This window comes from Myotis daubentonii, chromosome 1, assembly GCF_963259705.1.
Source record: "Myotis daubentonii chromosome 1, mMyoDau2.1, whole genome shotgun sequence".
NCBI lineage: Eukaryota > Metazoa > Chordata > Mammalia > Chiroptera > Vespertilionidae > Myotis > Myotis daubentonii.
Genome location: NC_081840.1, coordinates 185368794 through 185378104, shown reverse-complemented (window position 1 = coordinate 185378104; position 9311 = coordinate 185368794). Strand labels below are relative to the sequence as shown.

The 9311-nt window shown below is 42.8% G+C and overlaps 1 pseudogene; it reads right to left on the bottom strand.

The window, feature by feature from the left end:
* Positions 1-8847: 8847 nt before the first annotated feature.
* Positions 8848-8997, bottom strand: LOC132223307 (U4 spliceosomal RNA; annotated as a pseudogene).
* Between the last annotated feature and the right edge of the window lie 314 nt (positions 8998-9311).

The following is a 9311-nucleotide window of genomic DNA, read 5'->3' as shown; positions in this document are numbered from 1 at the left end:
CCGGAGCTAAGCTCCCTGGGTTCAAATTTGGCTCCACCATTTATCATCTGTGTGGTCCTGGGCCAGTCTCCAAGTGTCTCCTTCCTCATTTGTGGGAAGGAAATGATCCTACTTTCCCCTGGGTTACTGTGTGCATTAAATGAGTTAATCTAAATAAAACTCTTAGGCCAGGCCTAGCACAGGAAGCATCCAATAAATCATAGCTCAAGGAAGCAGAGAGGCTTTCCCTGACTGCTCAGCCCACAGTAGTCTCCCATGCACACACACTACTTTTTTTTTTTCCTGGTATTTATCACGATCTAGAATTGCATTGTTTATTTTTATCGCTGTTTATTGTCTGTCTCCTTCCTCTGGATGCAAGTTTTATGAGAACTAAGCCTTCGCTGAAAGTTTACTGCTATAGCCTCTTGTACATAGTAAATATGCATTGAATAAATTATCCTTTTTATTTTTAAAGACTGCCAACTTTAATCCAAATCAGAGATTACAGATTTGGGAAGAAAAAATTTACTCTCCTTTTCCAACTAACACTTCTCAAATTGTGCTTGTTTATGATGGGTTAAGAGGCCTGTGCACAGGGCTGTGGCATGCAGAAAGTAAGTGACAAAGGCGACATGGAGGTCATGGTGCTGAAGACTGCCACCACGCTCCAACAATGAGAGAGACGTCTTCTAGCAGCCCCAAGAGAAGTGGAATCTTTGCAGTGATCCAGTTGATTTAGTCAATGTGGACTTCCCACCTGGTCACTGCTTGTTGTTAATGAACAACCTAACTAGTCAGCGACTAAAAACATGTGCCTGGTACAGTGCAGAGTCATAAAGTCGGGAGGGAACTACTTCCCAAAGACAAAGCAAGAAACATGGGTCTTAATAGATCATCAAAATGTGTGAATAAACACCAACTATAGCAGGGATGCCACACGAAATCATTCCTTCTAAAATAAGCATAAAAATCCTGTTATCCTATACTTTAATCCATTTTTTTGCTATTGTCTTGCTTTCCCCAGATTTCTTGAGAATGCATAACACCGGCATCAAGCCAGTGACAGTGAGAAAACGATGAATTCTAGCGCATTTGGGTCATCTTACAAAAAGCTAAGGCTCAAGAACCCATGGAACTTGCCCATAAAGAAGCTGTTTGTTGCCTCTGCAATCAGACTTGGTGCAGAGCATGGAGCACTTGAACACCAATAACAGCAAATCCAAACTAAGCACATCAGAGCACACGGATGCCTTTTAATTTAACAAATCTGAATGCTTTGATACTTGTGATTTATTATCTTCACTGGAGGCCACCTGAGGGGGGGGGGGCCTTCCTTTTTATTATCATTTTTTTAATTACAGTTGATTTTCTATATTATATTAATTTCAGGTGTGCAACATGGTAGTTAGACGTATAGGACTTACGAAGTGATCCCTAATTAGTCTAGGACCCACCTGGCACCATACAGTTATCCCAATATTATTGACTATATTCCCTAGGCTGTACTTTACATCTCCATGAGTATTCTGAAACTGCCAATTTGTACTTCTTAATCCCTTCACCTTTTTTACCCAGCCCACAAAAAGATAGGCAGTAAACTCTCTGACACTGCACTTAGTAATATTTCTTGGGTGTCTCCTCAAGCAAGGGAAACAAAAGAATAAAACAAACAAAGGGGACCAGAAGGAAGAAGCACATGGACGATCTCTTTTCCCTCCAGTCCAGAGCCAGTGTCTGGCTATCGTGTGCAGCTGGTCTTGCTCAAGCCGAGCCAGATTTCCCGTGGTGGCTCACAGAGAAACACAGGAAGTGATCTTCTCTGGATTACATCATCTCTTGTGGAACTTTTGTATGGAATCGTTGATTACATAAGATTCTAAAGTCCACATAGAAAGCACTCACTTGTTTTACATTTCTTCATTATTTTCTTAACTGGCTTTTCATGGTGTCTGTGAAACTGAGACATAAAGTCTTTCTCAATGCAGAAGCAAAAACAACCTAACTCTTTAAACTTCCTTTATTCAGAATCTTTACATAGAAAGAATGTCGATCTTGGCTAATTATAAAATAATTTATCTATCATAGGTGAGATTATTCAGTTTGATTAACTGTCTATTTATTTCTCTGTTGCTACCTTTGTTTCATAAGTATGTTCCATGGGCTCCCCTCAAAGCATGAAACCTGTCCTTCTGACACAAATAGGACCTTTGTACTAGCCACTGTTGTCAGTAAGGGCTTCCCAATGTCTCATTAGGGTTAGGCCTTCAGCAGCTGGTGCTGTCAATAATATTACTAGGTGAAACTCATGAAGTTTCATTTATGTATTCTTTTTTTTTTTTTTTTGGTCTAACCCCTCTAATCCAGGCATTTGCAAACCAGCCATAACAGAAGTATACACTGAGCATTCTGCAGACATTAACTAATTCATTTGCTACACTTTTCCCTTTGGGGGTACTAGCATGTAATAGAATACCTGTCAGTATGCTCTTACAGAATTACAGGAGCATTTTTGACAGTATACTAGTATTGTGTCTTGATAATTTATTGAAACCACCTGGTTTCAGATAGCCTACTCTGGATAATACCTGAGTGTGTTATTTTGAACATTTTCAAAACATCAGAGAAATTGAAGGAATAGTATAAGGATCATCCATTATCTTCCCTCTAGATTCACCAGTTTTAAATGTTTTCTCTCATTTGTTCTCTCTCACTCTGTGTGTTTGTGTGGTGGGTGTACCATTTGAAAATAAATTGCAGACATCATGATACGTCAATCATAAGTATTTTAGCACTTATCTCTTAATAAGAAGAACATTCTCCTACATAAGCAATACCATTATTGAACTCTTAAGTATTTAACTTTGATACACAATCATCAAACATATAGTTGATGGTCAAACTTTTCTGATTGACCCAATAAAGTCCTTACAGCAGTGGTTCTCAGCCTTGGCTGCACATTAGAATCACCTGGGAATCTTTTTAAAATCCTGATTTCTGGGCCTCATCCTCCGGAAATTCTGTTTCTTTGTTATGGGGTGAGGCCACAACATTAGTAACAAAGAAACAGAATTTCCGGAGGATGAGGCCCAGAAATCAGGATTTTAAAAGATTCCCAGGTGATTCTAATGTGCAGCCAAGGCTGAGAACCACTGCCTTAGAGTGTTTTTTTCTTCTTTTAATCTAGGATCCAATCAAGGATGCTACATTGTATTTTGCTACCATGTCTTCCTAACTTCCTTTCATGTGGAACAGTTTTCTCCATTATCTCCCTCCCTCTCTGTCCCCCCACTTTTTGGGGGGGGTCTTTTATCACATTGATATTTCTTAAGAAGCCAGGTTATTTGTTTTGTAAAGTGTTTTAAAACCTGAATTTTGCAGATCACTTCCCTATGATTCAATTCAATTTAAACATTTTTGGAAAGATTTTGGCAACATTATGTGAGTGATGTTGTGTCATCCCCATTACATCACATTAGGATATAATATCTCATTATGAATGATGCTAAGTCTGATTGTTTCATTAAAAAGTTGGCCTTATTTTTTCATTGTAAAGATACTTTTGCCCTTTATAATAAAGAAAATAATAAATGACATTTTGAGATGATCTGAATTTATATGTACATATATATGTATGTATGTATGTATGTATGAGGAAGGTGCAGAAATTTTTCATATTATGCCTCCCCCCACACATGTACAACCTCCCCAGTTTCAACACCTTCCTCACCAGAATGATACATTTGTTATACCTGAGGAACCTACATTAACATAATCACCCAAAGTCCATAGTTTACATTATAGTTCATTCTGTACATTCCATAGGCTTAGACAAATGTGTCTACCATCATCGTATCATACAGAGTATTTCACTGCCTCAAAGTCCTCTGTGTTCTGCCTTTCTTCCCTCCCTCCCCACTAACCCTGGCAACCACTGATCTTTTTATTGACTCGAGTTTTGCCTGTTCGAGAATATCATATAGTTGTAATCATACAGTATGTAGCCTTTTCAGATTGCCTTCTTTAATGTGGTGATCTGCATTTAAGATTCCTCCAAGTCTTTTTATGACTTGATAGCTCATTTCATTTTAGCACTTAATAAACGTTGCCTTGTCTGTATGTACCAGTTGGAACTTAATGATTCTTTTAAAATTCAATGTTGCAATCCATTATTTTATCTTTTTTTATGCTCATCTTTTCACAAATGGGATCCCCTTAAAGCTGGTAAAATTTATAACTTTACTACATTGTTACATTATTATAATTCATTATAAGTAAGCAGTTATGTCGCATTAAAATAATGGTTTAACCTCCAGTCCCTCATCATTGGTAAATTAGTAATATAACCCAAATGCTCCCCAGCCACTCATCCTCTGCAATCATCTTTTTGTTGTTGTTGTTATTCAAACAAAATAACTTATACTCCCACCCCACAAAAATTGTAGGAAATCTCCAGTATTTCCAAAGTTTGGGGCAGTGAGTGGGAGGAAGTGTCCTCTGGTTCCCCATCTCTTCTCATGGCCAGCCCAATTCCCCATCACCTCCCGCCAACCCAATGCCACTTGTGCGTGTTGCCATCCCTGCTGTATTTCCCGCAACTGTTGATTCAGTACTTTCTTCACTTCTCAACACGTTGCTCTCAAGAGTAATCACAACACCAGAGAGGAAGTTACAATATTCCACGTCAGATATCAGTGCTCTAGGCCTCCTCTCGGAGCTCCCTTCCTGGGCTCTTCATTGCTTTCATTCATTTCACTCAGTCTACCATACCTCCTTTCTGCATTGTCTTCATCTCTAATACAAGCTGCAGGTATCATGCAAATGCAGTGACCACAGCAAACAATTCATGTATAGTCTCAGTCTAGAGTCACTTAGCAGACAGCTTTGAAGTGCCCGATCAATAACATCGTTTCCTCCTTTACTTCAATCATCCTACCTATGTGTATCCTTTCAAACACCTTCCTGTCTCCTCACCTTGGCAACCCATCCTGGCATGATTCAGTAAAGGCCCTCCTGGCACCCTGTCTCTGGCTATTCCCAGATGGCCATCCCTCCTGGCTCTCTCGAGCCTCAGGTTAAGACTCTTAGCAGCACTTGTTTTGGCCATCTGCTCCTATGGCCACCTGTCCTATGTTCCTCTCACTGTTCAGCAGATTGACAGCTGCACTGGACCCACTTCCTGCATATTGGCCGTTGCACTTTCCGTTGGGACCTAATGATTCATCTGATTCTTTGCAGGACAGGAAGGGCTGTTGAATTAAAACTGTAATTATATGTCAGAATGATCCAGCTCCCAAGAGGACGAGGGACACGGGGAATATTATTCCTTCTAGGAAATACAGATATAATGAATATATGGGCACAACTCCTTACTTCAAAAATCATACATATTCTCACACACACACTTTCTATTTATGTTACTCCCGCCTATAGCACCTAGAAGAGGGAAGTGAATACAAACTGCCATTAAAGAGATAAGGTAGTCAGCATTCTAACTTGCAGCTCCATTAAGTAGCACTTTCCTGAGTCATTGTGAATTTCCTACCTCATTTGGTGCACATACCCTGGCTGGATGCCATAGCAGTGAGAACCTTCAGCCAAACAATTATAAGCAAGACTAATGACCAGGAAACAGAGTTCAGGCCTTAGCCTTTGGCCTAAATTTCACTGGGCTGCAGTGATTTTATATATATACACTAGGGGCCCGGTGCACGAAATTCGTGCACTGGGTGTGGGGGGGGGGGTGTCCCTCAGCCCAGCCTGCCCCCTCTCACATACTGGGAGCCCTCAGGCGTTGACCCCCATCACCCTCCAATCGCAGGATCGGCCCCTTGCCCAGGCCTGACGCCTCTGACAGAGGCATCAGGCCGGGGCAGAGGACCCTCATTTCCCCCCATCACTGGTTCTGCCCCCAGCCCCCTCCGATTCCTGGCTCTGCCCCTTGCCCAGGTCTGATGCCTCAGCCAGAGGCGTAGACCCCCATCACCCTCTGATCGCCTGATCGGCCCCTTGCCCAGGCCTGACGCCTCTGCCAGAGGTGTCAGGCTTGGACAGGGGACCCCCATCTCCCCCCAATCACTGGCTCTGGCCCCCGCCCAGGCCTGAGGCCTCTGGCCCAGGAATCATGCCTGGGCAGGGGACCCCCATCTCCCTCTGATCGCTTGCTCCACCCCCCGCCCAAGCCTGACGCCTCTGACCCAGGCTTCAGGCCTGGGCAAGGGGACCATCATATCCCCCAATACCCGGCTCTGCCCCCCACCCAGGCCTGATGCCTCGGCCAGAGGAGTTGACCCTCATCACCCTCCGATCACCAATCACCGGATTGTCCCCTTGACCAGGCCTGAGGCCTCCAGCAGAGGTGTCAGGCCTGGGCGGGGGACCCCCAGCTCGCCGCGGTTGCAGGCTCCACCCCTGCCCAGGCCTAACGCCTCTGGCTGAGGCGTCCGGCCCGGGCAGCGGGGACCCGCAGCTGCAGTGGCCCCGCGATCGTGGGCTCCGCTTTAGGCCCAGACAAGGGACCCCTAGCTCCCGGGACTGCCAGCTTCGACCGTGTCCAGCTCCCATCGCTGGCTCCACCCCTACTTCCTGCTATCACTGGCCAGGGCGGCAAAGACGCCTGATTCTCTGATCATGGCTGGGGGGCAGGGCAAAGGCGGCCCCAGGGCCGCCTTTGCCCTGCCCCCCAGCTCTTAGCTCCCCCCTGGGTTTCCGATCACTGTCAGTGGCAGGGGGCTTCTTCCTGCTTTCCCTTTCGCCTCCCTGCATTGTGCCTACATATGCAAATTAACCGCCATCTTGTTGGCAGTTAACTGCCAATCTTAGTTGGCAGTTAATTTGCATATAGCCCTGATTAGCCAATGAAAAGGGTATCGTCGTACGCCAATTACCATTTTTCTCTTTTATTAGTGTAGATATAGCCACTATTAATTAATTGCAAATCCATTTATTGTTAGGAGACTTTTAATAAGTAAATACAACCAAGGGGTTGAGGAGGGATTAATCAATAGTACCATTTGTGGTAGATAGAATAATGGCCATAGGAAAAAGGTATCTATGTCCTAATTTCCAGAACCTGTGAATACGTTACCTCATATGACAAGAGGGACTCTGTTAAGGATCTTGAAATAGGTAGATTACCCTGGAGTATCCAGGTGGGCCCAATGTATCACAAGAGTCTTTAAAAGATGGAAGAGAGGGGCAGAAGGTTGGATCGGAGATCCGAAAATGTTAAATCATTGGACTTGAAAATGGAGGAAAGGGCCGTGAGCCAAAGAATGTGGGTAGCCTCTAGGACAGTGATGGCGAACCTTTTGAGCTCTGCGTGTCAGCATTTTGAAAAACCTTAACTTAACTCTGGTGCCGTGTCACATATAGAAATTTTTTGATATTTGCAACCATAGTAAAACAAAGACATATTTTTGATATTTATTCTATATATTTAAGTGACATTTAACAAAGAAAAATCAACCAAAAAAAATGAGTTCACATGTCACCTATGACACGTGTGTCATAGGTTCGCCATCACTGCTCTAGGAGCTGAAAAAGCAAGGAAACGGATTCTCAGCTCCTCTGGAACCTCCAGAAGGAACACAGCCGCATTTTAGCCCAGTAAGACCCATTTCAGTTCTGATCTCCAGAATTTTAAGATAATAAATTTGTCTTAAGGCACTGAATCTGTGGTAATTTGTCAGTGTATCAATAGGAAACTAATGCACCCTCCTTCCCCAATTGAGTCCTAAACAAATTAGGAGAAAGGCAAGGAACAGAATAGGAAGACATCACCTGCATTGCTGATAAAGCCGCTGGTAGAAAAATGTGACTGTTATATAATAATGAGGCCTCCCAAACCAAACCCCAGACTAGACAGACTTTACCACCAGCCAGTGCCACCTGGGACGCACCACCAGAATATGCAGAGGGAAGCACAAGATAGTCTTTTACTTGGCAACTAGACTTCAAAGAGAAAAAGAGGAAGGGATAAAACTGGGCATCCCTGGAGTCTCATCTCAAATGCCCCCGTCAGATAATTCACTCTTCTCCCCTGAGGGAGAGTAAGTGAGGAAGAAGACTAAAGCTAATGGATATACTTCTGTGTGGAAATGAGAGGGAAAGGAAATAAAGTTTTAATTTACTGCACATCCCAGATATTTCCCAGGACATATTATTCCCTGGGTCATACATTATTCAAAGCGATATTATATTAGAGGTGTTAAGTTCATTGCTCTGGAGTCCATTGGCCTGAAACCACATTCTTGCTTCATCATATTCTAGCAAGTTGCTTACTTTCTCTCTTTGTGCCTCAGTTTCCTCATCAGTTAAAAAATGCAAGGAGAACAGGAAGAGGATTACGATACATAATAACATTTCATGATTTTGCTGAGAGAATTAAACAAAATAATGGATGTCAAGTACCTAGCATGGTGTCTGGCATATAGGATGCATTCAAAAAATACTATTATTTGTCTAAGTACTGCTTATACATTTTTCCATATGTTGTACAAATATTTTTATTTAAGAACTAAAGAATTATTACAGAGATTATGGGGTTGAGTTCTGATTATGGGGTTGATCTAATATAAGAACCACTTCTGTGGTTCTGAATCAGGGATTGTCCTCTGAGGGACATTTGGCAATATCAGGAGATATTTTTGGTTGTCACTATTGGGGGGTTCTGCTAGCATCTAAGGGTTGGGGCCATTGATGCTGCTAAACACCCTAAAATACATAGGGCAACCACCACAAAAAAGAGTTAATCAGCCTAAAATGTTAGTAGTGCCAAGGTTAAGAAACTATATTAGAAATCATTGGAATTGAGTTGCATAACAAAAAGAATGTTTTTATTTATATTCTATTTATTAGATAGATATATATAATGTATAAATCAAATTCTAAAACACACTTATGTAGCCCTGACATAAAGTGAGAGGAGGGTGGAACAGGTAAAATTTGTTTTTCAATTAGCAATAATCTTGCCTCTGATAAACCTCTTTGGCTATGATACTGCCACTGCGCACAGCTGGAACAGGTAATTAAAAAATAATCTTTTGAGGTGCTAATTTAGCCTCTTTCTGAGGCTACCCAGCAGGAGCTACGAAGAGATCTGCAGATTCCCCTTCTTGTTTGGGGTTTGGAGGTGCCCAAATGAGGCCCAGCTGTGAAGCAATGCAAGCTGCTGTGGGGCCTTGGGCCTTCTCTTGGAAGTTCTGGGTCTGTCTGGTCCAGCTGCAGTTTGTTAGGTAATTTTCAGATTGCAAAGGGCCAGGGCATTCCTATGCAAAAGCCTTTGCCGAAGCTTGGGTGGGGCAGGGTCTCAGGGAATCAACAGGGTGGAG